This window comes from Lissotriton helveticus, chromosome 2_1 (genome assembly GCF_964261635.1).
Source record: "Lissotriton helveticus chromosome 2_1, aLisHel1.1, whole genome shotgun sequence".
Lineage (NCBI taxonomy): Eukaryota > Metazoa > Chordata > Amphibia > Caudata > Salamandridae > Lissotriton > Lissotriton helveticus.
Genome location: NC_136059.1, coordinates 1,280,290,995 through 1,280,317,627, shown reverse-complemented (window position 1 = coordinate 1,280,317,627; position 26,633 = coordinate 1,280,290,995). Strand labels below are relative to the sequence as shown.

Genomic DNA, 26,633 nt, shown 5'->3' with positions numbered 1-26,633 from the left:
TGCCATGCTCCTCCCTACTCTGCCTACTATGTACCCAAAGGCTTGAGTTCCTATATCACTTCACAGCCACTTCTCTAGCAGCTGTTTACGTGACCTAATACATGCTTTCTCAAAGTATGTACAAGAATTTCACTAATAACACTCTTTTTCTGTTTAAGAGGCTTTATTGAAATAACTACAAGAATGCACATCCTAACAGTATATGTCTAATATCTGCAAACAAGTATAATAAAACATAGTAATGCCAAGAGATACAAAGCAGTTAGAGTATAGATAGGAGTGAAATAATATAATAATAATAATAATAATAAGGGAGTTTTATAAAGCGCCTGGTTACGCTCAAATGGCGTGTCCCCGCGCTAAGACAGAAAACTCATGCAAGCAGGCTGCAGAGTCAGCTTGATTTACCGTGTGTAGAGGTGTGTTTTTAGCTTCTTCCTGAAGCCGGCTTCAGACGATTCTAGGCGAAGGTCCAGAGGTAAAGCGTTCCAACCTTTCGCCACCAAGTAGCGAAAGGATCTACCTCCCATGCGAGCCTTTCTTGTCCTAGGGACCTTTAATAGGCCACCATGGGAGGAGCGCAGAGCTCGCATAGGTTCGTATCTGGAAACCAGGCTCTGGAGTGGTGCTGGTGCCCTCCCATTAAGGATTCGATGGCAGGTGCAGAGGGCCTTAAACTCGATCCTGCTCTTCACTGGAAGCTAATGAAGAGTCTGAAGTGCTACTTTGGAGGCCGATCTTTTAGGGAACTTCAGAATGAGGCTAGCTGCCGCATTCTGCAGTACCTGGAGGCGATTTAATACCTTACTGGTTGCTCCTAGGTACAGTAGGTTGCCGTAGTCCAGGCGCGATGTGACGAGGGCATGCACCAGCGTCCTACGGGCAGACGTGGGAAGGAGATCTAAGACCTTCCGCAGACTTTTTAGGACGCTGAAGCAGACACCCACCACACGGCCTATCTGAGGTCCAAAGGACAGATTCGCATCAAGCCAAACTCCGAGATTCTTGGCTTCCTGACAGGGAGTTGGGGCCTCGCCTAGGCAAGAGGGCCACCACGCCGACGACCACACAGATGGGCTCCCCCCCACCACGAGCACCTCGGTCTTACTGCCATTTAATTTGAGGCAATTGGTGGACATCCAGGTTGCCAACTCCTGCATGCAGGTTCTGAATCGGTCCACCGCAAGACCGGGCGCGCGCGACAGGGAGATAACCAGCTGTGTATCTTCGGCGTAGGATACTATGTGCAGGCCATGATCCTCCACAATAGAGGCCACAGGGGAGACATATAAATTAAACAGGGTGGGGCTCAGGAACGAGCCCTGGGGCACCCCCTGTCCCAAACAGATCTCCCCGGAATAGCATTCTCCCTGGCGGACCTGGAAGCCTCGCCCTGTCAGGAAGGACTGGAACCATTCAAGTGCAGCACCCGATATTCCTCCATTATTCAGACACTGTAGCAAGGTGGTATGAGCTACAGTGTCGAATGCTGCACTTAGGTCCAGTAGGATGAGGGCCATGGTCTGCCCTTCATCCACCCCCTGGCGTAAGGTCTCCACAGCCATCAAGAGCGCCGATTCAGTTGAGTGGTGAGAGCGGAAACCAAACTGGGTGTCATGCAGGAGGACAGCCTCCTCCACGAAATCCATCAGTTGGGCGTTAATCGTTTTTTCTGCCACTTTGGCCAGGTAGGGCAGAAGGGAGATAGGTCGGAGGTTCTCTAACTTTTCGAAACTGATGTTAGGTTTCTTCCTAAGAGGTAAAACCACCACCTGCTTCCAGTCTCTAGGCACTGTCCCAGTCTCAAATGACAAGTCTAGCAGGTGCCTGATGTAGGGTTCTAATACTGGCAAGCTATCGGCTAGCCGTTTAGGCGTGGTGGGGTCCTGAGGGGATCCAGACATGATAGATCTGCATATCTTTAGGTGGTCCTCCGGGGGCGGGGTGACAAAGTTGGTCAATATGTGTCTATCCCCCCAATCCCTCTGGATTTCTACGAACTCAGTCCCTGCCATGGGGTGACTAGGAAATGCCGAGTAGATTTTAGTTACCTTCTCGGCGAAAAAGTTAGCGATCTTATCACAAGATTCCGCCGAACAGTCATCAGGGGCAGTAGCTGGTTTCCCACACGAGAGAGATTTATAAAGCAGAAAAAGCTCCCTCGTGGAGTTGCCAGCTTCACTGATTCTGGTGGCGTAGTATACAGCTTTGGACTTCCTAATTAGTCCATGATAGAGCCGCCTCTTGGTTAGGTAAATCTCCCTAGTTTCCGTTGAAAAGGCCTCTCGCCATTGCCTTTCTACTCGCTTCAGTGCTGCTTTTGCAACCCGCAGCTCATCACTGTACCACGTGGCTGTTTTTTTAATGCAGCCACCTAATTTAGCGCAAGAGATTGGGGCAGTGCAGTCAAGCGCCTCAGTGATACGCTTGCAAAGGTTGGTGTTAGCAGTGTCCGCATCATCCCCCCTAGGACTCCCTCCTTTTATAAGTGCCGCACAGAACTTTGCCTGGGAGAAGTTTGCCCATCTCCGTCTAGAATGGTATAGTGGTGCTGGCACCAATAGTCTTGCCCCGGGAATACGTACGGAAAATGGTACTAGATAGTGATCCGACCATGGGATAGGAATGGGAGTCATTGCTTCTACATCCCCCTAGTTGACGAATATGGGGTCTAACAATTGTCCTATCTGGTGAGTGGGACCACCTACTATCTGATTCAGTTGGAGGGCTCCTAGCGCCTGGCAGAGGTCCTTGGTAGCGTTGTCTGTGGGGTTAATCAGATGTAGATTAAGATCCCCCAATACCAAGAATTTATCTCTGCGCAGCCTCCGTAATGCCTTCTACTAGACTCTCCCCAAACCGGGCCATAGGGCCTGGAGGTCTATAGATGAGGAGGCCAATCAGCGTACAGCCTTCTTTTACTTTGATGGTAAAGTTCCCCGCCTCACTATCTAAAATGGGGGGAAAAACCAGTTGACATCATAGGCTTTGCTTAGCTATAATAGCGATACCCCCTCCTCTACCAGTGGGTCTATCCTGCCTAAGCATAGTATAGCCCTCTGGTAGTGCTTCTAAAGTATCAGGGGTAGAGCCTTCATCCAGCCATGTCTCAGTGAGAAACAGAAGATCCCACTGTTTCTCAGTGAGTAGATCGTAAAGGTCTAGTCTGTGCTTCCGCATGGAACATACGTTGAGCAGACCACAGGCCAGGGTAAGGTCTCCCGATGCCACCTTTCTGCCTAGATCATAGGAGAAGTGGTAATGTTCACAGGCTATATTATCCTCCACTCGCATAGTATGCAAACATGTGTTGGCAATGGTACTGCGGAAAGCCAACAGCTCCTGCCTGCTCCACCGTATGTGTCCCACCCGATGGACATAGGGTCTGGCCCTGGACCGCGTACGATCGCGGACGGGCGCAGACGGGCTTGACTTAGGCGCGATGGCAGCGCGATGGCGGCGCGCCCGCTGCGCTCGTCCGCTGCGCGTCCGGGAAAAGCACATTGCTGTAGAAGGGTGGAAGGCGTGGCCTCAAAAGTAGGTGTGGCCCGAGATTCGAGCGCGCGATGGCAGCAGCGCGGTTCCCCACCTGCAACAGCGCTAAGGTCCGCTGTGTGAGTGATTCTCCAGCTGATACCAGGGGAAAAGTGCTCAGGATCGGTGAAGGGTGAGTTAAAAACACACAGGATGCAATTACAGTTTTTTAAAACAACGAGCAGATTCTCCCGGCTTCCGCCTCAGGAGTACTTCAAGGTCTTTGGGCGCGCTAGTGAGTCAGCGCGACTTTATAGGTCTAGGGATAAGTGGGTGTGGCCTCAAAAGTGGGCGTGGGCCGAGATTCGAGCGCGCGATGGCGGAAGCGCGGTTCCCCACCTGCAACAGCGCTAAGGTCCGCTGTGCAAGTGATTCTCCAGCTGCTACCAGGTGAAAAGTGCTCAGGATCGGTGAAGGGTGAGTTAAAAACACACAGGATACAATTACAGTTTTTTAAAACAACGAGCAGATTCTCCCGTCTTCCGCCTCAGGAGTACTTCAGGGTCTTTGGGCGCGCTAGTGAGTCAGCGCGACTTTATAGGTCTAGGGATAAGTGGGCGTGGCCTCAAAAGTGGGCGTGGCCTGAGATTCGAGCGCGCGATGGCGGCAGCGCGGTTCCCCACCTGCAACAGCGCTAAGGTTCGCTGTGCGAGTGATTCTCCAGCTGCTACCAGGGGAGAAAGTGCTCAGGATCGGTGAAGGGTGAGTTAAAAACACACAGGATACAATTACAGTTTTTTAAAACAACGAGCAGATTCTCCCGGCTTCCGCCTCAGGAGTACTTCAAGGTCTTTGGGCGCGCTAGTGAGTCAGCGCGACTTTATAGGTCTAGGGATAAGTGGGCGTGGCCTCAAAAGTGGGCGTGGCCCGAGATTCGAGCGCGTGATGGCGGCAGCGCGGTTCCCCACCTGCAACAGCGCTAAGGTCCGCTGTGCGAGTGATTCTCCAGCTGCTACCAGGGGAAAAGTGCTCAGGATCGGTGAAGGGTGAGTTAAAAACACACAGGATACAATTACAGTTTTTTAAAACAACCAGCAGATTCTCCCGGCTTCCGCCTCAGGAGTACTTCAAGGTCTTTGGGTGCGCTAGTGAGTCAGCGCGACTTTATAGGTCTAGGGATAAGTGGGCGTGGCCTCAAAAGTGGGCGTGGCCCGAGATTTGAGCGCGCAATGACGGCAGCGCGGTTCCCCACCTGCAACAGCGCTAAGGTCCGCTGTGCGAGTGATTCTCCAGCTGCTACCAGGGGAAAAGTGCTCAGGATCGGTGAAGGGTGAGTTAAAAACACACAGGATACAATTACAGGTTTTTAAAACAACGAGCAGATTCTCCCGTCTTCCGCCTCAGGAGTACTTCAAGGTCTTACTGCATTTTATGAACTACAGATCTATGAAGAAATGCTAACAAAAGGTACCATAGTAGGTATAGCGTTTTGTAACTTTATGAGAAAAGGCAGAAAGGGGGAAAGGAGGAACAGGGAAAAGAAAGAGATAAATAGATGAGATAATAAATATAATAATACATGCAGTCAAATTTACAAAGAACAATTATTGTGGATAATCAAAAGCATTGCATATAAAGAGAACAGCAAGTAGTACATTAATAGAGTAATAAACAATAACTGACAGTTCATGGCGGTTCAAAAATAAAATTACTGTCCTGGATATGAGCAGAAGGAGTAGAGAGGTAAGTGGTAAGAGGTTACCAAGAAATGCAGAAGTTGATTTGTGGAGGTGGCAGAAGCTCTGTCAAGTCTATGATGAAAACATAGTAAATTCCACCCTCTGGAAAAAGTAACTTTGGAACCATCTTTCCAATTATATGCAATTAATTGAAAAGCAATGGCAATAAACAAATCCACAAATGTACCAAGTTTGTGAGCATAGATGAACTGCCCAAAAAAGTGTCTTAATCTAAAAAATATACCTAATAGAGCATATATGTAAAACAGTTCCCCAAATCCTCATCCAAAAAGAAACAATGCAAGGACAATGACAAAATGAGTGTAAATGTGTACACAGTGTATTTGAACAAGTCCAGCATAATTATGACCAGTTTGAATTGTATTTACAAATAGTTGTAGGAGATAAAAAGGGTCTATGATAAAAATAAAAGAAAGTTTGTGTAGTGCTAGCACTACATGAAGTGTGAAACATCTTTGTCCAGATGGTGTTCCAAGTTTGAATGGAAAAAGAGTGTTGTAATTATACTTCCCATAAAGGTTCTATAATAGATTTGGGGTGATCCGGTGAAGAGAAGTAAAGATGTTTATAAATATAAGAGGCCTTAAAGAGTGGTGATAGTGTAGATTGCACTGGAATAGATTTGGAAGTAGAGTGAGGTGCCTGTGAAAGTAAAGAGAAATGTTGTGTGAGAGAAGTTTTTCGTGATTCGTATTTGAGAATGGTGCAGCTGAGAGTCCAAATTTAGTTGGTACTTCCAATGAAGGAAGGACCCGTCCCATGAAATATCTGTTTAACTTAAATAGTTCCCTTAACAACCCAATCCTTCCAAAAAATAGTGTGATTAATGTTTTAATAGAATCATTATGCTATATAGAGGATTCTAAGAAAACATGCGAAGATGCAAGAGATCTGGGGCCAGATGTAGGAGCTCAAATACCGGTCGGTAACGGCCGAATTCGGCCGTTACCGACCGGTATTTGGTAATTGAGATGTAGGGGCATCATTTTACAGATTCGGTAAATTTACCGAATCGGTAAATTTACCGAATCTGTAAAATACCGAATCGGTATTTTTACCGATTCAGTAATTTCCAGATGTAGGTGGGACTCTTCTGAGTCCCAAAGGCCTGTCAGAATCGGTATTTTACCACCCAATCCAATTGGGTGGTAAAATACCGAATCCAGGTGTGCATGCACATGTGTGCATGCACACCTATGCCATGTGACAGACAGACATGCCCTTAGGGCATGTCTGTGTGCCACATGGCACACATGCCTGTATTTGGGGTGCTAGAGGGTGTCAAAGTGACACCCCCTGCACCCTTGCTGAAATCGGTATTTACCGAATCTGTAAATACCGATTCGGTAATGCCCGTTGATTCCTATGGGCTTCAATGCCCATAGGAATCAATGATAACAATGGGGGGGCACTGGATAGTGCCCCTAATCTCGGCACTGTAGCTGATGTGAACGCTGAAGTTAATATCCCATTTTTCAATATAACTCCTTGTGCATCATCTTTTCCACTGTTATTCCGCATTTAATCATATATTCAATCTTTCATCATTTTACATCCACTTGCAAGGAAATGCCAATTTCCTATGCTTCTCATACTCCAGATGGGCCATCCGTGCCTCTTCATTCAAGAATACGTAAAGATGCCAATTTCATTTGAAGCAGTTTATTTAAAAACCCAATGCATTTCGGGCCTCCGTGGGCCCTTCGTCAGGGGTAACTGGAAAGATTAATTAAACAAAATTAATATGATAATACGTCACTTTTTGTCAAGGTAAAACATGTGCGTTATCATCTTTTCCCATGTTCAACCAACAATGTAATCCTGCACGCTATTCCCAGAGAGCCCCATGGTCGTCAACTCATATGCTACGGTGATATAAAACACTCAGGTGATGTCAATCACTCAAATCTCATGAATGCACCTAAGCTCAAACAGCATTAACTTATAATCCCGTCAGTGAACCCGTCACACTACCTCACCCCTCCTGAACCGTTAGCTATTCACTACATCACTCCAGTTAAACATTCCTTCATAGTACCCAGCTGCAGTGCACATTTAAAACAACAGATTTCTAGACGCTAATTTCCAGTAATGCACCGTGAATTCCTCTCATTCATAAGATTTACTTTAGACGATGTGCCATGTTAAATAAGCTTGACCTTTAGCTGCGTTACAACCCTCTCTCAAACATCCCGTCCGTTTCAGTAATAAATACACATTTGAAACTCCCTGTTGCTTCCCAATCTGTTCTGTTTAACCGCCCGCTAACGCCCTTGCATACCTGCTCCACTGACACCGATTTATTCCCTTCGCATCCACGGTGGAAATCTTTCTTGCTGCTGTAACCGTCTGGTATTTAAACCCTCAGACCTCCCCTGGTTCCTAGTATGCGCCTCCCATTAACTCAACAGAAAACACACCTGACGTTAGGAATCAATGGGCATTACCGAATCGGTATTTACAGAATCGGTAAATACCGAATCTTAACGATTCGGTATTTACCGAGTCTGTATTACCTACATCCCCCCCCCCCTCTATTTTACCACTTCTTAAATACCGAATCTGTATGATTCGGTATTTAAGAAGTGGTAAAATAGAATTACCTACATCTGGCCCCTGCTAATGAATGGAAACAAGGTGTAGATTTAGTGAATAATGGTAGGTGAGACAAAAGAGCGTGGAGGGTGGGGAAAATAAAGAGTTTTCTAACTGAAGTCAGATGGTTAAAGGTGTCTCGAAAGCTGCGTGTATGTGATGTAAAACTTGTTTAAGTAAAAAGGAGCAATGATTGGGTCGAAAGTTATGAAAGGTAACTCCACCGTTATCTTTAGGTTTACGCAAAAAGGATAAGGAAATACGAGTACCTACAGCTCTGCTTTCTTATATTGCTTGTGGTCCTAATCTACGGCAGCATTTGTAGTGATCTAATAAATGGACTACACTCCCCTGACTGTGGACCACCCAGCAAATTAAGAGATCCGTACAAGGGAAGTAGATATCTCTGTGCCTTCAGTAGAGTGGCAGAACTGGTTGCTCCACTGCAGGCACTGACATTTGCTGAAAAGGCAAAGGGTACAGGCATGGATACAGTCAGGTAATTGGTATGGTAACAGTTACTGAAACTTAATGTCGTTTTCGACTCTTTCCTGCATTGGAGCAGGGGTGGAGCTGGCTTGGGACATTATCGATGCATAGAGGAATGTTGTTCTAGACCCTTGGTGAATAGCTAAAAGAGCCCTGTTGCCTTAGTTTTTTTCTTGTTTGGAATATTTCTTTGCCTCTAGTCTAGTGGTGTCCTGGCTGTCGGCACACTGACAGCCACCATAGATGCTCAGCTTGTCAGCCAGATAGGCGGTGGTGCAGGTCATGATGGCTATGGAAAAGATGCTGCTGGTTTTGAAGATGGTGCGAGCCATCAAGGGGAACCAGTGGATTTCCAGTAAAGTGTGGGCGATGTGATGATATTTCCTCAAGCCCAAAATGAGAATGAGGTGTAAAGAATGCCATTAAGAGGGGCCAGTATGGAGTCTGGACGGCCATGGAGCGTGCTGTTTTCACCATTCAGTTGTGAGATTAGGAGGGGTTAAAGTGTATTTCGGAAGTTGCTTTTATAGAGTATTAGTTTCACTCTCTACAGCAGAGAGAGCACGCACAAGGCTGTCTCTATTTTCATTGCAATGTGTTTGTTGAGGTTGAGACTGGTGTCCAAGGTGAACTAGTGATTTGGCAATGGGTGAAATGTGGGTTCAAAGTCACCAAGGTCATGTAATTGAATGATGTTTAAAGCTTTATAGCTTGTGGTTCTTGGCAAATAACTGAAAAATAGCTGCGACATTGTCAATTAATGCTTCAAGCACTCTTATAAACACAATAAAATACATTAGAAAACGCCATAGCAAACATCAAATCAAGGACAGACCTATTGGCATTATTATTGCTAGAGTTAAGCGCCTTCCAAAGTGTGCCTATCTATGACTTGTTGCTTGTTCCCTCTTATTTCCTAATCTTCTCCCAGCCTCACTACATTTGCTGTTGTTCCTTACCTTTCACTTTATGAAAATTCTCTGAATATAAAACCGAAATAACTAGAGAGTTCTGTCCACGTAAGGTAATGTAATGCATGCTTACATTTCCGCCAGACAGCGAAGTTCCAGACCTGTGGCAAATACCGCATTGATCAGAAAGTGAGTTTGTATCTCTAATGTGATAAAAGGCAAAGCAATGAAGATTTACGGATGCCTACATCAGAGTAAGTGTCATTTGTGATATTGCCCATGCTTTATTCTGCCGATTTAGCGACAGCCTTCGTGCATAATCTGCGGGAGAAAAGATTCCACAAATGATCTATTTCCATAATGAAACAAACGTATATTTTATGATCAAAAGATATTTGGAAAAATGCAAAGAGCATATATCTTTCATCAGGGAAAAAGCACAGAGCACTTTACATAATAGTGAGCCCACCCGCAGGGAGGCAATATTGTATAAAAGCAGCTTGACCACCATGTTAAGGGAAGGCAGAACATAGAGTAGCTAAAATGGCTGCCGAAACTGAAGGCCTTTATGAGACGTGCGAGCAATTCAGCTGAGATAAGCAGGAGAGCCAAACATTTTAGCTCTGTCGAAACAATAATTGGTATGTGCTGTGCTAGAGTGGCAGGCAGCATGTCATTTGTTCTAAAGCATGCAGTTACTCAGCACCACTTAGCTTTCAATTTCTTCAATGGATTCACTTGACAGAAGCAAACTACTGCCTAGGGTTACGGCTTTGAAATGTTGCTTTGGTAAATCTGCATAATATAAAGCAAATGTCGAGTACACCATAGCATGTGCCATTCAGAACATTTTGGTGGGAGATGGAGATATAAGACGGAAGCAGGAATCTTAAATTGCTATGGACATCGAGAAAACTTTTTTCGTAAAAGATAGATTTTATTGGTGACGGTCAGCTATTGACCTTAAGATGATGAGTATCAAGAGGGAAATGCATGGACAATTTTAGACGATCCTTAAATACAGCAAATGTTTTCCATCGAACTCATGCTTCTAGAAAACAAACAGACCTAAAAAAAACATCACACCTTGAACCCCCACTACATACTGCACCTATGAAACACACACAATTGCACCTACACACAATGGTGACTTACAATTTAGAGAATAGGAATTGTGAAATGTCAGAGGCTGTTTATATTTACTCCCTGTTCGACCTAGCACTCTTGGTGTGGGTTCTTCTGACTTGATGCCTTCAGTTCCTCCTGTTTTGCTGACTTCATTTTTGCTGGCTTTAGGATGGATTCTGGGCACTTTACCACTGCTTACCAGTGTTAAAGTGCATATACCCTGTACTCAAAACATGATAACATTGGCTTATCCATAATTAGCATATTAAATTTACTTAAACGTCCCTTATAGAGTGTACTATATGTACCCAGGGCCTGTACATTAAATGCTACATGTGGGCCTGCAGCACTGATTATAACACCCACTCAGTGGCCCTTTAAACATGGCTCAAGGCTGCTACTGCAGAGCCTGTGTGTGCAGTTTCAAACTGGCACTTTGATCTGGCAAGTTCACCTACCTGCCAGGCCTAAACCTTTTCTTTTATTACATATACGTTACCCCTATGGTAGTCCCTAGAAGCCCTATGGGCAGGGTGCAATGTATTTAAACAGGCATTTGCAATGCAATCGGTCTCACCTTTGGAACCTTATATGTATTTAGTTATGCAGCACATCAACCTGGGTGCTGCTGAAACATCTACTGTTCTTTAACATGGAGGGAAAGTAAGCACCAAACTGCGTTACACGCCAGGTATGGGAACACATGGAGAGAAATATTGCCTTTCAGCAGGACATGGTATAGTCCAAAGCTCTGTTTTTAATATAAAATTAGGGCCTTTGGTGGTCATATCACTGTAAATACAAGATTTGAAAAAAATATTATTGTCTACGGGTACTCATGAAAGACAATTTCTATGGACTGGAATCTAGAGAATGCTAAAGTGATTCTGGTATTTTACTGACTTCTGCTGATCGTTTTCTATCAAGAAACTTAAATAGAGGCAGTTGCCAGAAAAATAATAATAAAAAAGTCTCTAAGTAGAAAGCATTCTGGTATTTTACTGACCTCTACTGGTCGTTTTCTATCAAAACAGTTAAATAGAGGCAGTTGAACAAGCAGAAAGCAATTCTGGCATTTTACTGACCTCTACTGGTCGTTTTCTATCAAGAAAGTTAAAGAGAGGCAGTTGAACAGAAAAAAAGTCCCTAAGCCGAAGCAGACAAGTACTAGAACTGATCTCCAGTGCCCACAAAGTACATACACATATAAGTATATACTAAAGTATATACAAGAGGTCTTGAATGCTCGAACTAAAAAGATGGGACATGCACTTTTGAGTTTTACATGTCCCGGTAGGGAAAAACTGCTAAATTCATTTTTTACTACAGAAAAGCCTATTCCTCCCCTAGGTTAACATTGAGATTGTTTTAAAATAAATATCTTTTAAATGTAATTTCCATTTGGGAAAAGACAGACATTTGGAGTTTGCTGTCTCTGGACTCACAATTTAAATCACAACTTATGTTGAAGTCTGATTTTGAATCGCAAGCCTGCAAATGGCAGTTTTAAAAAGTTGGCATTTTCTTACTTTAACCATTCTGTGCCTCTGCCTGTCTCTGAAAATACTTCTGCTTTGAGTGACAGCTGGGCTTTGTGCCTTTCCTCTAGACAGTTACACAAAGGGAGCTAGGGTGTGACATTTGCATCCTGTTGGCCCGTCATCAGGCTGATGTGACTTCCTGAGGTAGATTTGGAGGGAGGAGCTGACACTTGCACCTGAATAGGGCTTTGCTTGCCCCAAGCAAAGAGCTGCATACTCCCCCGTACTGCGTCTGGAGTCAGGGCAGAAAAGACAGAGATCTTGTGATCTTCAAAGGCCTCTTTAAAGTCTCTACGACATCAGGGGACCTTTGGGGATAAGTACTGGACCCCTGACACAAATAAATCAGAACTTTGCTGGAACCAAGGACATTCTCCCAGGAAGAAAAGCAGCTGTGCTGTAGGAGGGACATCCACTTTCCTACCTGCATTGCTGTTTTGGCCTGCTGACTGCTGTGCTGTAGGAGGGACTGCCACTTTACTACCTGCTCTGCTGTGTTGGCCTGCTGAGTGATGTGCTGTAGAAGGGATTGCCACTTTGCTACCTGCTCTGCTGGCCTGCTGCTTCGTGTTTGGGAGTGAGGACTGGGTCTGTTATCTACATCCTTGAACTCAAGTTTCTCAAAGGGCTTGTTGGCTTCTCTCCTGTTATCTGAAGTCTCACGGTCACAAAAGACTTCTTGCAACTCTGCTGATGCTGCTAGCCTGTGTACCTGTGAGGCCTACCCTTGCCTGTGGTGCCCCTTCCAGTTGTGGGCCTCAAAAGTGGGTTCTGCAGCTGTTTTATGAAAAAACATCAACGCAGTGACTCCTTTGTGCCAATCGGGACCGACGCAGTGCCTTTCAATGCAGGGCTGATTCGACGACGACGCAGGTCTCGACTGCGAGGTTCTACGATGATACAGTGCCAATCTGGAGACGTCACTAGGAGGCTCAGCTTCGATGCAGGGCTGCCAGGCTCGACTTTGACGCATCGACCTGACTGTGTGAATCGGAACTGATGTATTGAGTCTTCAACGTTGATGCTTGCTTCATACAAAGGTAACTTTTCAGCTGGCCCTGATGGGTCCTGTAGCTGGCCTGCCCTCCATCGCGGTCAGATGGAACTTTGGATTCCCCCCAGTCTAGCGTGACCTCAAGTAACCTTTTAGCACTATTGACTTCTAAGCACTTTTTGGGGATTTAATCTTTTAAAATTAATATCTCTGCTTCTACGGATTGGATGTTTGTCTTTTAGGTCTTGTTGTAATCAGATAAATATTCTGTATTTTACTAAACAGGTGTGGAGTATTTTTGTTGTGCTTTCACTGTGTTACTGTAATCAAAGTGTGCACAAATAGTTTACACATTGCCTCTTAGTTTAAGCCTGACTGCTCTATGCCAAGCCAAGCTACCAGAGGGCGAGTAAAGCTTAATTGAGGTTGTGCATCCGGCTTACCCTGACAAGGATTGTGACTTCTGCTTGGACAGAGTGTATATTCTGCCAACCAGAAACCTCAAATTTCTCAATTTCTAAAACACTTAGACATTACCAGTGCGTGTGGCATTTTATGCACTACCATGAGAGGTGTTCTTGAATCCTGAACAGCTTTAGAGAATACACTCCAGCTCCCCAATCTGTCTTTCCTTTCCTTCATTATTCTACGTGTGTGTCTGTGTATGATAATGAAGAAAACATTTTTACTAGATAAATGCCAACATTATTGATTTTGTCCCTGTTTTTTAATGTATCTGAACCTTTGGACAGGAAGTCCAAACTTTAATAAATTAAATATGCTGATAACAAAGTATACATTTTTTATCATTCTCAAGAAGTGCCCATGAAAACATTAATGGTGTGGGGTATCTACTTATGTTTTCACAAAAATATCTAGAACAGGGCAAAAACAACAGGTCATTATTAAACGAGTATACCTGTATAGCAGGATAATTGTTTGTATATCCATTTTCTACAATGAAGGTGATACTTCCACAATGATTTAGTAGATGGCTCATTTTAGAATCCCAAATTTGGTGCGATATCTTCAAATATGTCTAGAAAATCAGAAGATGTAGTACTTCAAATTCAAGCAAAGGGCCTGATGTTAAGTAGACCAGGTTGAAATTTAGATTTCGCCTGTGTATTTTGCATACTTTGGGGTTACATACAGGTTAGGTTTGTTTAGCAAAATTACTATAATTACAACATAACATCACATTGTGTAATTACACTGCAGTTTGTAGTAAAATTATAGCTTGGGAGAGAGGGTACAACATGCACAACCATAACCGAAGCAGCTGGTTCTCATGGCAATCATGTTTTATGTATTGTTATTTCAACTGAAAATGCAGCCTTGTGTCAAAATGTACCTCATGGATAGATTTCACTGTAAAATATAGTACTAAATGACAGATGCTCTGTTTGCTAAATTTCACATGATTTTGCGGAAATTGTGTGCAATTACACAAAAGCAAATTAAGCAAATTTTTGTACACCTCTAGTTTAGAATTTCGTGGAGAGGTTTCTCTGCCCGCCACACATGTGGTGGAGAAACCTATTAGCCAAACTGCTTGTCTGCCCTCTCTATTGAGAGCTGGCAGATCATCCTGTTTCTGCCTTAAGTTCCTCAGGTGGCTCCTCCGCCGGAAACCTTACATTGTTGGACCGACAAAGATGCAGTCGTCCATGTAGGTCGTTATGTAGAGCACAAAAACACAAAATATGCCCCAAAAAATTAGTACTGAGAACTGTTGGCTCAGGTAGGGTGCACAAAAGAAGTACTGTTGGCTCAGATAGAGTGTAGAAAAGGCATATGTTGCGTTGAATTACCCAACACTTCCCTGTGGTAATGTAAAAAAAAAAATAGCAGGCTAAAAATCTCTCACACCATTACCTCCACAACCCATGCTTTTTCCGTTCCTTACTAAATGTGGTGGCCCTCATTCACAAAGGTAAACTTACACTTTTGTGTAAGTTTATGATTGTTTACTATTCACAAAGGTATTTTACTAGGAGTATCTTTACGACTGAGGAGTCTCAGCACATAAAAAATTTAAGTTTACCTTTGTGAATTAGGCCCGGTGTGTCCACCTCCCACAGACACTGCATAACCTAGCAAAACACGAAATACTTCCCTAGACCTCTGCCTCTAACCTACTTTGAGAGTTTGTTTTTGTGAAACAAAAAACGTTTGCTCATCAACTGTATGAAACATGGCTGCCACTCAATAAATGTGCAGTGCAGTCAGAGAGCTGCTGTGGTTGTGTATCCTCCAACAGCATTGTGATCTCACAAGGTAGGCCAAGTGTGAATCCTACAGACTGTAGTCATTCATATTAATCTTTATTTCAGCAGATCGCCATAAAAGAATAAATAAATACATAATACCATAATTAAAAGGCTGTAGTCCATTAGGGAAGTGGAGAACATCCCCCGGCTGCCCTGGCAGCCAGGGGATGTGACCGTCCTGAACTCATCAGAAGCGGTCGCTCCTCACGCTGCTCCCTACTTTGACCGGGTATTGTAGCGCTTCACTGCCAGACTACTTCTGTTACCTATATCACGAATTGCGCTTCACTCGCATTGCTCCTTAATTCATTTTGTGCTTTTGGAAATTTACCGTAGCGCCTTACTGCTGAGCTAAAGAGCGCTTCACTCGCATTGCTCCATAATTCATTTTGTGCTTGTGGAAACTTATCGTAGCGCTTCACTGCTGAGCTGCGCTTTCATTTCATTATTTATTCTGTGCCTGCGGTGACACTTCCCTCTAACAGCTTTTGTTTGGGTCCCAGTCTTTTCCTTTGGCCTGCTGCCATTTTGTTGTTGTTTGTGCCTCTCAGCCCGGCCCACCACCCCGCTCCCGCCTTCCAACTGCCCCCCCTCACACAGATAGTTCAGGCTCGTCCCTCCAGGGCTAGCGCTGTGACCGTCCTGAACTCATCAGAAGCGGTCGCTCCTCACGCTGCTCCCTACTTTGACCGGGTATTGTAGCGCTTCACTGCCAGACTACTTCTGTTACCTATATCATGAATTGCGCTTCACTCGCATTGCTCCTTAATTCATTTTGTGCTTTTGGAAAATTACCGTAGCGCCTTACTTTAGCTAAATAGCGCTTCACTCGCATTGCTCCATAATTCATTTTGTGCTTGTGGAAACTTATCGTAGCGCTTCACTGCTGAGCTGCGCTTTCATTTCATTATTTATTCTGTGCCTGCGGTGACGCTTCCCTCTCACAGCTTTTGTTTGGGTCCCAGTCTTGTCCTTTGGCCTGCTGCCATTTTGTTGTTGTTTGTGCCTCTCAGCCCGGCCCCCCACCCCGCTCCCGCCTCCCAGCTGCCCCCCCCCCCCTCGCCCCTCCCCCTCCACTATCCGCATATGACAGATGCCTCAGCGCGCAGCGGTCACGCGCAGCGGGCGCGCCGAATGCGCGCCAAAGGTAAGCCCGTCTACGCCCGTCCGCGCCTGGACCGCGCCCAGTGCCAGACCCCCTGGCCCCCGCAAAATACACTCCACCCGCATAACGTACGGCGCTTCAACCCTCTTAGCCCTTAACCCCGGCCGACCATCAAACTGCTACCAAGCCGCCCTAGGACACACCCATGGACCCTTCACCTGCCACTCCTGCAAGTTCTACTGCATCAGGACCCACACCAATTCCACAAACGCCAAACAGAGCACCGACACTAACCACCTGAAGTGCATCCTGCTCAACACCCGCTCGGTCCACAGACACTCCATTGAACTCTGGAACCTACTCGACACCACATCGCCGGACATCGCCTTCCTTACAGAAACCTGGATGAACACCTCATCAGCACCCGACATCGCCACTGCCATCCCGGACGGCTTCAAGATCATCCGAAAAGACCGCACCAACCAAACTGGAGGAGGCATCTCCATCGTCCATAAGAACACCATCCGCATCACGACCAGTTCCGACGACAATCTCGCAGCCGTAGAACACCTCCACTTCCAGATCCACATCGACCCCAAGACCACTCTAAGAGGCACCCTCATCTACAGACCACCAGGACCCCGCTCACAATTTAGCGAAGATATCACCGACTTCATCAGCCCACACGCCCTCCCCTCCGAGAACTACATTCTACTGGGAGACCTCAATTTCCACCTGGAAAAGAACAACGACAGCAACACTACCATCCTTCTGGACAACCTTGCCAATCTCGGACTCAAACAACTTGTTGACACCCCCACCCACTATGCCGGACACACGCTCGACCAAATCTTCTCCTCCAGCAAGTACATCTCCTTCAATCACACCACAGCTCTCCACTGGACGGACCACAGTTGCGTTCACTTCAACTACAAAAAGACTATGACCCACAACCACCCACAACCAATTCCCCGCCGAAACTGGAACAAAATTACCACAGACCAACTATTCGCATCACTTCACCAAAACCCTCCTGCACTATCATCGGACCCAAACCTTGCAGCCACCAATCTCACACAATGGATCACCCACAGCGCTGACGAATTATCACCCTTGAAAAACCATCAAATCAAGCAAGGCAGCAAAAAAGCCCCCTGGTTCAACGATGACCTTAAGAAATCCAAGAAATCCTGTCGCACCCTGGAGAAAGCCTGGAGAAAAAACCCAACCACTGACAACCTAGCCACCTTCAAGAACGCCACCCGCAAACACCACCAACTGATCCGATCCACCAAGAAATCAGCATTCAAGGATCGACTTGACAACAACGCCCACAACAGCAAGGAACTATTCAACATTGTCAAAGAATTTACCAACCCCACCGCCGGCACCAACGACATCACTCCCTCCCAAGAACTCTGCGACTCCCTAGCCTCATTCTTCCACAACAAAATCTCCGACATACATAACAGCTTTGAAAACCAACCCGGAGACCACTCCACTCCACCTATCCCCGCACTTAAACCCCCCTCTCACAACCTCTGCGCCTGGAACCCAATTACCACTGATGACACCATCCACCTGATGAACTCCATCCACTCAGGATCGCTTACCGACCCTTGCCCCCACCACATTTTCAACAAAGCAGACTCCATTATCGCACCCCATCTCCGAGACGTCATCAACTGCTCCGTCAATTCCGCTACCTTCCCGGAAAGCTGGAAACACGCCGAACTCAGCGCCCTTCTGAAGAAACCCACAGCAGACCCAACTGAACTTAAGAACTACCGCCCCATCTCGCTCCTCCCATTCCCTGCCAAAGTCATTGAGAAAGCCGTCAACACTCAGCTCGCCGCCTTCCTCGAATCCAACAATTCCCTCGACCCCTCACAATCCGGCTTCCGAGCCAAACACAGCACCGAAACCGCCCTCATCGCAGCAACAGACGACATTCGAACACTACTGGACAACGGAGAAACAGTTGCCCTCATCCTACTTGACTTCTCCGCAGCATTCGACACAGTCTGTCATAGTACTCTTATACAACGCCTCAGCAACGCCGGAATACAAGGTAAAGCATTGGACTGGATCATCTCGTTCCTCGCCGGACGAACCCAAAGAGTCCACCTCCCCCTTTTAGATCAGAGGCCACCGAAGTCATCTGCGGCGTACAACAAGGATCATCACTCAGTCCCACCCTCTTCAACGTATACATGAGTCCCCTCGCATCCATCGCGCGCCAACACAACCTCAACATCATCTCCTATGCAGACGACACCCAGCTGATCCTCTCCCTCACCAACGACCCAAGCACCGCCAAAACAAACTCACACGAAGGAATGAAAGAAGTAGCCGAGTGGATGAAGAACAGCCGTCTTAAACTGAACTCGGACAAAACGGAAGTCCTCCTCTTAGGCTCATCCCCCTCTGCCTGGGACGACTCTTGGTGGCCACCAGCCCTGGGAACAGCACCCATACCTACGGACCACGCACGCAACCTGGGCTTTATCCTGGACTCATCCCTCTCAATGACCAGACAAGTCAACGCCGTCTCATCATCATGCTTCAACATCCTACGCATGCTCAAAAAAATCTTCAGTTGCATTCCCTCCGAAACAAGAAAGACGGTCACCCACGCACTGGTCACAAGCCGACTGGACTACGAAAACACACTGTACGCCGGAACTACAGCCAAACTACAGAAAAAACTCCAACGCATCCAAAACGCCTCAGCCAGACTCATACTAGGCATCCCTCGCCAAGCTCACATTTCCGGTCACCTGAAAGACCTCCACTGGCTCCCCATCAACAAGAGAATAACATTCCGTCTCCTCACCCACGCACACAAAGCCCTCTACGAACTAGGACCCTTATGCCTCAACACGCGCCTGTCCTTCTACACCCCCACCCGCCATCTACGATCGTCCAATCAAGCCCTCGCCGCAATTCCACGCATCCACAGGTCCACCATGGGAGGAAGATCCTTCTCCTACTTAGCGGCCAAAACCTGGAACTCTCTCCCCACCCACCTCCGCCTTACACAGAACCACCTCTCCTTCAGAAAACAACTAAAAACCTGGATATTCGATAAATAATGTACCCCCTCCCTCAAGTGCCTTGAGACTCTCTGGGTGAGTAGTGCGCTATATAAATACTTGAACTTGAACTTGAACTTGGCACCAAGGGGACACCAAGGTCTAGTTTCCCATAGTTTGTCATAAAGTGTGAATCCTGCAGACTGCAGTCATTCATATTAATCTTTAATTTCAGCAGATAGCCACAAAAGAATAAATAAATACATAATACCATGATAATAAGGCTGTAGTCCATTAGAGAAGTGGAGTACATCCCCCTGCTGCCCTGGCACCAAGGGGACACCAAGGTCTAGTTTCCCATAGTTTGTCATAAAGTCCCATATGCTTATTCGTGTAGAATGAATTCATATTTTTTTTTACCTCACAATAATTGATGTCACTTCTTAGGGCCTAATTATGAGACTTGTGGTCCGAGGATAGCCAGACTTGTGAAGGCATGCCTCCCCCGCACAGGCGCTCCGACCACCACATTACGAGTAGGTCGGTCGGTCTGCCAGTGCAGCACAGATGCTGCCATGGAACCACCGTACCCTGGTGGCGGCGCAGCGGTGTGGAGGCAGCAATATGCTTGGTGGGCCCGCTGCAGTCCCACCAAGCATATTATGAGTTTCCTAGCCGCCACGGTTTTCTAGGCAATTCCTCCTCCATGAAAACCATGATGGAGAGGAAACAAAGGGAGCCCTATAGGCCCTACGTATGCCCCCTGTGTGCATGCATCACAGTTCCTGCACAGCAGAAACATTACAATTCATGCTGTGAAGGAACTATTTTTAGCGTTCCAATTGCGCTGCCCATTTACAGAGACACTGCCCTGGGATCACCAAAAAAAGCCTGCCAGACACGAGAAACACTCATAATCTGGTGGGTGGCCCGACCACAGGTTTGGCGATTTTGGCAGCAGGCCGTCGGCATGGTGGTCCACTCCCACACTTCCAAACTTGTAATCAGGCCTTTACTTTGAACAGTAGCCCTCGGGGCAGGGGGAGGGGAGGAAGGAGACTAATGGAGCTAAGGTAGCATCACATTTGAAGGAGCAGTGACTGATTTCAAAATTGTCAGTGAAACACTGACCCGAATCATGATTATGCCGTAAAACACATTTTGGGTACAAACTGTTGTGAGGGCCCAAAATATGATTATGATTTATGTGGAAAATACGAGTTGCTGCTTCCATATTTTCTGGCTGGGAAAAAAACGTACACAAACTGCGGGAGCAAAATGCTCTTAGCGCATGGATAATTGTGGATAGACGAATTTTATTTGCACATTATTGGGAATTTCAACGTAATTGGTTAAAGTTATCCTGGGCTAATTTATAAAGACAGTGCTGTCGAAAATTTGCGGATTCACAACCTGCACACAAGTTCACTGTTCTGGTCGCTATCGAGGCCTTTGTTTGTATTTTTGTAGATCAAGCAAGTTACACTTGAAATTTGCACTGACCTTTGCATCATTTGAAACCTGACCTGACCAATGTAAAGCAATGTTATGCACGCCTTACACCGTCCAATGAAAAAGGAAAATGTCAGTTAAAAATTGTACAACCAACAGATTCTAACCAAAACCTACTCAATTTGGAAATGTTTATTACAGATCTCACTGTCTCTCCCAGAGAAAGTACTAACAGCAAGCAAACGCTGTCAGGGGATGTCAACTGCAATAATGTAATTTGCAATACCTGAAACTTCTTGTACAAAGATGCTTCCACTGCAGGAGATAAAAGAGATTGCCTACACCAGAAAGCTTGTCAACATCTTAAAGCAATCTGAAAAAGTATATAGAAAACGGCATTTGAAACAAGTTGTTTTGGAATGCGGAAAAAACCCGAAGTCACAACTGCTCCTGGGCGTTTGTTTTGCTGTGAAGAAACAGACATTCCTGCGGGACAGTAATTTAAACTGAAAGATGTTGCAAAGGTCAGGCCACCAATGGATACTCCGCAAGCTCCAGTCAATGACTCATCTGATATGTGCCGAAGTGTCAAGAGTCAGATCACCTAGGATGAAGAATGTCTGCCCTACACCAGACACAAAGGTTTTTTTATTAAAGAAGTTAAAGATAATCATAACGACTTTGTTTATAATGTAATTGAAGGAACTAGAAAGTATGCATAATAAATTCATGCATTTGCTATGATATATAACTATTCAATGAAAAAAATAGTGCTTAAAGTCACAATCTCAGCTTACGTTAAAAAACACCCCTAGAAATTCACTTATAAATCCACAGGTTAAAGTAAAGATACAGCTAGGTGTTCAAAATTAGTTCAAAAATAACACTTAAAAAAGAAAATAGAGGAATTACCCAGTCATAGATCAGTGATCTAACTCCTATAACTTGCATCCTGAACATGCCCTGCCAATGCCCACACATCTCACATCACAACTGACATTCTTTATGACCTCATTGAAGACATCACTGATGACATCTCGAATGACATATTGATAATATTGCTGATGATATCACTGATGACAGCATCCAACATACTGCTGTTCAATTTACTGTACAAACCAGTTCAGCTTTTCAAATATTTCAAATATTTAAATAACTGCTTCATGGTGCCAAATCATGAAAGGTATAAATTACTCGAATGTATGTACTTGGATAGAATTTTTTTACTGCAGGCCACTCCATAAACACAACATCAGCATCATGTAGAAAGCCTCTACTACACACATCCTTCACCCTATGCACAGACGCTTACGAAGAGTAGGCCAATGCCTCTAGACACACAAGCCCCATTAAGTGGCTAAGCTTCTACTACACACAAAGTGGAGGTATCTGTAGATCATCTAGTTTTAAAACAAAAAATCACTGAAATTCACTAGTTGTACGTAACTGACCAAAGTATAACATGTGCCACCATACATTGCATACACATGCTTGTTTACATGGAGGACCTGGCCTGGCAGTTTGGGCTGGACCGTTCCCATGAGGCACAGGGTCAAGACTGATTTGCAGGCTGGGTTCAAACTGAAATGGCATGGTGAGTAAAATAAAATGATAGATTTAGGCCCAGATCTCTGTACCGGGGTAGTTATATGACATTGTTCTGCATTCTGTCCATTAATTGTTCTTTTTGCATATGTCACCCGAGTGGGACGGGTATGCCCAGACATGGGTCCCGTGCTCCCCATGCCACTGGAGTCAAGCTATCCTGGCTGATGAGGGGTGAAACCCCGAAACCGGTCCTAGGATGCTTGTTACCCGTCCAGGGAGGACCTGGCCTGGCAGTTCAGGCTGGACTGTTCCCATGACACACAGGGTGAAGACTGATTTGCATATGGCTCGGATCAAACTAGAATGGTATGGTGAGCAAGTTACAATGGGTTTAGGCCCAGATCTCTGTACTGGGGTGAATGTAGGACATTGTTCTGCATTCTGTCCATTAATTGTTAATTTTGCATTTGTGACCCGAGTGGGATGGGTACGCCCAGAAGTGGGTCCCGTGCTCTCCATGCCACTAGAGTCAAGCTATCCTGGCTGATGAGGGGTGAAACCACGAAACCGGTCCTAGGATGCTTGTTTCCAGTCTAGGGAGGACCTGGCCTGGCAGTTCGGGCTAGACTGTTCCCTCGAGGCAGAGGGTCAAGACTGATTTGCATATGGCTGGGTTTAAACTTGAATGGCATGGTGAGCAAAAAAACAATGGATTTAGGCCCAGATCTCTGCACTGGGGTGAACGTATGACATTGTTCTGCATTCTGTCCATTAATTGTTCTTTTTGCACCTCACATTGCATGTCATAAGTGATATAATATGTGAGGTCTTCAGCAGTGCATCACGGTGGTGCAAGTTATAATTATATAAATATATATCATTTGTGCACCGTGGCGGCCCTGTGTGGCCCTGTTTGGTCCCACAGGAGTCCTATGGGAGGTATAGTACCCCCGCTCCCGTGGGGATCCCACAGAAACAAAAAAGAAGAATGTGGGGATTGGTCTGTGTGCAGGCGGCCGCGTACAGGGGTTTGGCCCCCATGTGGGTGTGGGTACAGGGCTTGTTAGAAGGTCAAGTACAGCAGCGGCTTGATGGCCTACGTTGGGGTTGGAACCACAAGGGTTGGCCGTAGATATATTGTTATAAGATATATTACTTTCTGTTAAAAAAACATATAAGTTCACTGAAAGAAACAAAGTTTAAATTGGAGTTGCATGTAAAGTAGTAAAATGTTAACTTACGTTATAGAAACCTTAGCAATTCACTGAAAAAAACCAAAGGTTAAAGCGAAGGTATACAGAGGCCTTCTAATGACAAAAAAACACTGATTTAAAAATAAAAACACTGAAATTCACCAGTTATGCACATCTAACCTAAGAATAACTTGCACCACCATAAATTCCACTTGTCATCAGTGATGTAATATGTGAGGTCATAAGCAATGCATCACAGTGGTACAACCTTGCACTGGCTTCTCATAAATGATGACATGAGTGTTACTATAAATGCTATGATTATACATCCAAAATGTGATTAGTCAAGTCAAGTCAAAATAACTTTATTTGGTTACAAACACCATAAAAGTTTCACAAACGTACATAACACTTTAACATTTTCTCATCATATATGGACAGAGGCATGGATAAAATCAATAAAAAAGAACAATAGATACCATTCAAACAATTAGATAGGGAATGTAAACCCTAACACCAAATACCCAGTGCAGCATCTATATTATCAACTGTAGGTTTTCATTAAAAAAATGGTTATTATTTGAAAGGTTAAAAGAGATTTATATTCATCTATTGTGACTCATAACGCTTTCTTATGGACATTGCAACCTTAATATAAGGAGAGACTGCAGTGCAAATAGGTAAAGTAGACAAGGAATGCAAAAAGTTAAAACCGCCAATATATGTAGAGGGCCGGATTTCCCTCAAAATGGGGGCTAAAAATATTCCCCTCAGCTCTTTATAAAGAGGGCAGAACAACACGAAGTGCAGAGTGTTTTGAGCTGCCAAATTTTTGCATGGGCAAGGCGTTAGCTCATCAACCCATTGTTTTGGAAATGCCCCAAAGAAATGCAAGGTACTTAGACAAAATCTAGTCAAAAAGAATTGTGCCTGAATGTTGGTAGTAAAAGTTAAATAAAATTGCTGTTGAGCAGGAAACAAACAAGAGGGACCTGTCACTACCAGTTGTAAGCAGCACATATTTGCCTCTAAATAATGCGCCTCTTTTATAATGGCTTTAGCATTTGTATAGATACTGGCAGGGTTGTCATGGTAGTGCCCCAGGCCCATCTCATGGAATTTGTCCTTCACGTTACGGAGCCAAGGAATCGACAATGTGCTATCTAAGTTAATACAATCCTTAATAACTTCCCTTGAGAACATTAAGTCCTCAGATAGCCAGAGCTTTTTCCCAAAGGAGCAAAGGGGCAATATCTATTCGATCATCAAGATAGTCCAGCCCCAGCTCATGATGACAAAAAAGTGTGGGGGCTCTATTTGGGGTCAACAGTAGCCTTTTTATACATTTGTTTTCCAAGACCTGTAGGTGTCCGCTTTTGTGGTAACCCCAAACTCCTGCCCCACATGATGCCACAGATAAGCATTTAGCTTTGTAGAGGGTAATCATTTCTGTCACCGGCTTATGGTCCAGCTTGCAGGTGAAGCGAAATAGCCCCGCCACAACCCGACAAGTATGCTGAACAATTGCATTGATAGGGGAATCCCAGTTCATAGTGTTATAAAATTTTTCCCAAAGTTTATAAAATTGGACCTTCTATCAATGATCTTTCCCACTGCAGCAAATTTTCTTGTTTTAGTTGATTCAGGGCCACACACCATAACATTAAATTTAATAAAATTGACTTTTAGGTCCAGGGCTGACTGAAAATCTGTAAAAGCATTGGGTGATTTTTGGAGGCTATTCACTGTCAGATCAATTAGCACGATGTTGCCCGCATAAGATAACAATGGGACTGCGTTGCCTGCAATTTTAGGAAAATCAAATTCTTTCTCTTTTTAATGCCTCTAAAGCCATTTGTGTGACAATAAAAAGAGAAATGGAGCTAAAATGCACCAGTGTCGAACACCTTCTGTTGATGCAATGGGCCTAGTCTTTGCCCCCCCCAGGGCCATATCTTATGGCAACCGTAAAGGAAGTATGGAGCATATGCAGAAGAGCAATAAGAGCCCTTCTCAATGCCCATTTTCCCCATTAGTCGCCACAGTTTCTCCCGATTAACGGTGTCAAAAGTAGTGGACAAGTTCATGAAGGCCAAGTGGATGGAGCCCCGCCTGACCTTCATGTACTTGCACATAATCAAAGACAAATTAAGGCACTGTTCTGTAGTGCTCATCCCCGTCCTAAAACCATATTGTATTTTTGACATGATCCCCGTGCTGCTCGTCCAGGTCTCAAGGCGTGCAAGGACAACCCTCCCCAATACCTTTACTGTGGCATCGACTAGTGAAATTGTCCTATAACAGGCTGGGTCACTCCTATTGACCTTCTTATACACTGGGACCACAATGGCCTCCTTCCAGGTTATTGGGATGGGGCTGATCACCACGACTTTAAAAACATTAGTGAGCAGGGGTGCCCACAAATTGGGGTTTCATACAGATTCCGCTTGCTAAAGCCTCCTCGACCTCGGCCAATGTGAGTGATGCACTTAGTTGTGAGGCCAAGGTTGAATCCAGTGTCGTTTTTCCACTTTCCTCATCTAGCGAAACACTATTTGGGTTAAATATGGCCAAAAAATGGGATTCCCAAGATTCCCCCACAATCAGTGAATCCACGTGCCTAACCTCGTACGTGAATAGAGGGCAATTTATAATGTCCCAGAAGTCTTTCAGTGCACTGTCTCTCTCCAGATTTTTCCAAGCTAGTCTCTTAAGTTCTTCTTTCCTTTGTTTGGTAACGCGTTTATAGATCTGTCTTAAATTTTTTATTTGGGTACTATCACAGGTGTTAGCAAGGAGGACCATTTTAGGATTCTTTTGTGCTCTGGAACACTCAGCATTAAACCACTGTGTCTTCTGGGGTTCCATTCTCTGTACTGTTCTGGTTAGATTTTTAGCCACTGCTGCGCATATCAGTTCAAAATCATGAACCACCTCGTCGGGGGGAGAGTCATCTTGGAGATATCTCATAATAAGGTTTAGATTTGTAGTAACAATTTTCTCCTCAAATATAGTGGGGTTTATTTTACCCCAATTTAATCTTACCCCTTTATTACGATTGTAGTAAATAGGGCATCCATTGCCTTTTCCTAACTGAGCTATTATTCTGAGGGAAACGGTGAGGAGATTATGGTC

The 26,633-nt window shown here is 45.0% G+C and overlaps 1 protein-coding gene across 1 annotated transcript in view; it reads left to right on the top strand.

Moving 5' to 3' along the window:
• Window positions 1-26,633, top strand: part of LOC144820239 (melanopsin-like) — a 992,733-nt gene that overhangs the window by 175,701 nt on the left and 790,399 nt on the right. The gene's annotated exons all lie outside the window — the stretch shown is intronic.